The sequence below is a fragment of the Physeter macrocephalus genome, chromosome 20, assembly GCF_002837175.3.
Source record: "Physeter macrocephalus isolate SW-GA chromosome 20, ASM283717v5, whole genome shotgun sequence".
Taxonomy (NCBI): domain Eukaryota; kingdom Metazoa; phylum Chordata; class Mammalia; order Artiodactyla; family Physeteridae; genus Physeter; species Physeter macrocephalus.
This window is the reverse complement of record NC_041233.1, coordinates 59,504,196-59,508,684: the sequence shown is the minus strand read 5'-3', so window position 1 is coordinate 59,508,684 and position 4,489 is coordinate 59,504,196.

The following is a 4,489-nucleotide window of genomic DNA, read 5'->3' as shown; positions in this document are numbered from 1 at the left end:
AGTTTTGATTTGCATTTCTCTCATAATTAGTGATGTTGAGCAGTGTTTCATGTGCTTCTTGGCCATCTGTATGTCTTCTTTGGAGAAATGTCTATTTAGGTCTTCTGCCCATTTTTGGATTGGGTTGTTTGTTTTTTTAATATTGAGCTGAATGAGCTGTTTATATATTTTGGAGATTAACTTACAGCCATAGTTTACCCATCTTAATGTCTCTGATTCAGGAGCAGATTGTTACCATGTTACAAGGACATCAGAATGTCAAAAGTCGGGTGATGAGGGGTCATTTTTTGCAGAAGCAGAATGGGCTTCATCCACACGTGCCACAATCTTTATAGATTCTATTGCTCCTGCTCTTGCATGAAAGTCAGCCAGGGCATTTCCCTGATACTCATGTTCAGTCCTTTTAGTGTGAGCCTCAATTTTGATAACAGGCAACATTTTATAGCAGGACACATCAGACTTCCAGGAATTTTACATAATTTCTGGAACACTTATAACATCTATCTATGCAGAAAGAACATGAACAAGGCTTAATGTTACTTCCTATTTAGCAATACTTCCCATGTAATTTAATGTATCAAGTAAGCCTAATTAGTTTAACAAATATTTTGGAATGTTCCAGGGGCCCTCTGGAAAAATCCCAAAGTTTTTTCCAGGTCAAAAAAACTTCACTTTTGGGACTTGATTTTGGAAGGTTTGTCGAAGATATCGAAAGGTTTGGACACTTGAGTAAATAGGATCACAGATCAGTATGAAAAAATACTTAATTATCTAGTTAGCAGATGAAAGAAAATTATGTTCTAGTTTTACATAAATACACTATGATGTCAAATTTTAATTTTTAAAACCCTTATAGTAACAATGGGATTTTAGTCAGCTTGCTTACACAAGGTAAAATTCTTTTTTTTCCTCTTTCTTTCTGTATACATTTAGTCTGTCCTTCATTTTCTTCCCTTCCATTCTGAAATAACCAGAAATTCTAGTTTAGACAAAATTACTCTCATTTCCCTTAACAAAAATGCATCTTCAGTCTTCATACTTTTCTTAGCCCAAAACACACAACCTACTTTCTTTGCATATGGAGATGTTTCATTTTTTGTTTTCAGTAGCTTTAATTACATTAGTATTCCAAACCTTTAGAAACTTTATTTCTAGTGAAAATTTAAGAAGTAAACAATCGTAGACTATCTCTTATACCAGTGTTCTTTAGTTTGAAAAATTCGTGAATACATTTCATTATTTCTAGAAACATGTGCTTCTTCACAGTACAATCTTTCAATGTGACAAAAGACATGTTTTCTAAGAGAACCAAATTTATCTTTAGTTTCTCTAAAAATAACCCAAAATAGATAAACCTATGTTCAATAATTAATGTTTCAGTTTTTTTTAAATTTGGACTATTCAATGAATTCCCATCATTTACCTTAATTTAGCAAAAATCTAAGGTTTCAAATTACCAAAAACATTTTAGTTGCTAGTTTTAAGTACATATACCATAAAATATAATTGTTGTTAAAAAGTTTATCTATAAACTCTTATCCAGTTACACCTATCTAAATCATATGCTCCTAAAAGTGGTTTATATTATCTACAAAAACTTCATCATACCTATTTTTCTTGCTGACAAATTTGTAAATCAAGGTAGAATAAAAGTGTTATATTTAATGCTGGTAACTCTAAAGACATATCTGTTTTAATTAAACTGACAAACAAACTAGATTTTATTTATGAAAGATTAACCTTAGATCACGTGAACTTAAAAAAAAAATTGGGTTAGTCTCTATATTCTGAGAGTTGTGGAATACCCAACCCTTAATTTATATAAGCACTTGACTTTTAACCCAATTAAATACAGCTCTTTTACAAATTAATTTTAGCAACACCAGCCAGAGGTGAAAAATATCACACATCTACAACATACATATATACACATAGACAGATGCAAATAGAAATCTTATAGCTACTAATATTTGTGGAGAAGACACTTAATTTTTTTTTTAATCTGCCCAATTTCCAAATATTTCTTCCTCCTTTTTTTCTGATGAGAAACATTTGCATTTCAAAGCATGGCTCTTAGGTCCTAGAGAAAATGAGGGCAGAAAAGGCACAGAGAAGGTATCCAGGTTTTCTCCAAGATGGAGTTTGGGGATCATATTTGCAGGACAATTCTGTTTCTAATATCCCAATATTTACAACTATTCTGAGATGAATAGAGGAGGTTTGGGGATTGACAAAAAAGAACTGATGCACCCATCCAACTATTGTTGGAATGTCTCCTTCCCTCTGGATACATTTAGCTAAGGGGAGAACCCTAAAAAAAAACTTCTAGCAGGCCCTGAATAACAGCTTCCAATTTGGCCACATTTCTGATCATAAAGTTATTAAATCCTTTCAAATATCTTGTCAGGTTTCAGTTGGAACAAACTGAATATTTCTGGCAGTATTGAAAAACCCAATAAATTTTAACTTTAGTTTCCCCTTGGCTGTTTAAGGGAATAATGTAGCAGTTTACCAGAAAAGCCCTCAGAATTTTGCCAACTCTGGGAGAGGCCTATATCAGGGCACTTAAGTTGATGTTGAAGAATTTGCATAGGGCCTTTGAGGAGAATCTTTTTTCCAGTGTTTCTTTCAGTTAATTACAATTGAGGCATCAATTTCTGGGTCAGTGTTTTGATGACTGCCTAGAAGGGTATAATGGGGGACGCCTAGGTGTTGTTTTAAATACCTGTAGTGTCTTTAATTTTTCATTAGCCTTTACAACCAATCTTTTTTTTTTTAGTTCATTTAATACATGCACCATGGCTAAAGTGTGTGTGTGTGTGCATGTGCATGTGTGTTTCTCTTGGGAGATGAGGCTGTTAGAGACAGTATTAGCACCTTACTTTGAACACATTACTTTGTACAAAAATGATCCCATCTGTGGGAGATTCTGACAAAGAAGTGACTTAGAGGGAAAGTAACAACATGGTAGCGGCAAAAAAATGCAAAAGATGGTGGCACAGGGACTTATGTTCCTGATGAGAAATTCACTGAAGAATCAAGAGGCATAGTAATGAGGCAGGGTGATGTCATGAGGAGGCAACAGAACATTCTGCAGGCCAAGGCTGGCATCCCAGATCAAACACTTTACAGCTGACTGAAATCAGAACCAATTGCCAAATGTATCTGAGCCCGTTTCCTTATATGTAAAGTGAAGGTGATATCACCAAAGTAAAGCATTGCTGCAAAAATGACAGAGACAGCACTTTCTAGGTACTTAATAAAAACTGTTTGATGATGATTAGTAAATTCTCAGTTCCCTCTGATTGACTGTAAGTTCCATGAATGGAAGAAACACATTGATTTCCCTGCTGTATTGAGAGCATCTAGCACAGGGCAGGGCGCATATTAAGAATCTCATAGCTATTTGATATATAATGCATGAGCGAACAAATAATTGGGACAGAAGTAGACAACAGCAAAAACTAATGGGGTTAGGGAAGAGATGCTGTGGCAGCATCTCCAGGTGAATAAGAACATGGGCTTTGGAAGGAGAACTGGCTTTGAATATCAGCAATGCCTCTTAACAGGCTACAGGCTTTCATGAGGATCATAATCCTCCCCTAATGGGTTGTGGTGATGAAATGAAGAGCTACATGTAAAGGACCCTGCACTGGGCATGCACAGAGTGCACACGCGAGCACTGACTGTACAGCCAATCTTTTAATGAAACTATTTTGAAATTTCAAAAACTTTTGGAGCCTTCATCATGCTAATTAAAATAGGTATTCAATTCTGTTTGATTTAGGAGCTCTTGCTTTTTTTTTTTTTTTTTTTTTTTTTGGTGGTATGCGGGCCTTCCTCTGTTGTGGCCTCTCCCGTTGCGGAGCACAGGCTCCGGACGCGCAGGCTCAGCGGCCATGGCTCACGGGCCCAGCCGCTCCGCGGCACGTGGGATCCTCCCAGACCGGGGCGCGAACCCGGTTCCCCTGCATCGGCAGGCGGACGCGCAACCACTGCGCCACCAGGGAAGCCCCTGAGCTCTTGCTTTTAAGTGCACTTTTTTAATGATCTTACCTCTTTGGAATTTTCCTCATAATGACTGTTGTAATTCTAGATTGTTTTTAATAAAATCTTGCCATCTTTTTAGAGATCTTCAACTTCCAGGACTATAGTTTTTAAACACAAAGTAAGCAAGTATGCCAGAAGGTGACACCCACAACTCTTTGGATATAAAGAATCCCATTTCTTTAGCTAGGCCTTTGGGTTTCTTAGAGCCATACTAATAATCTAGGGAGTAGAGAAAGAACTGAACCTGCAGGTCCCAAAAAATGGGGACTGCAGAATGATTCCAAATAAATGGGGAACTAGAACTGCCACCAACATTTCCCAACATGGAATCTGGGGATCTGGGGACAAACCCCACAGGGGTTTCTTTTGGTTTTCCAGGTACCCACTTAGCAATAGACTTTAGCTGCACAAAACAAGACAAACACCTTAATGTACTAGC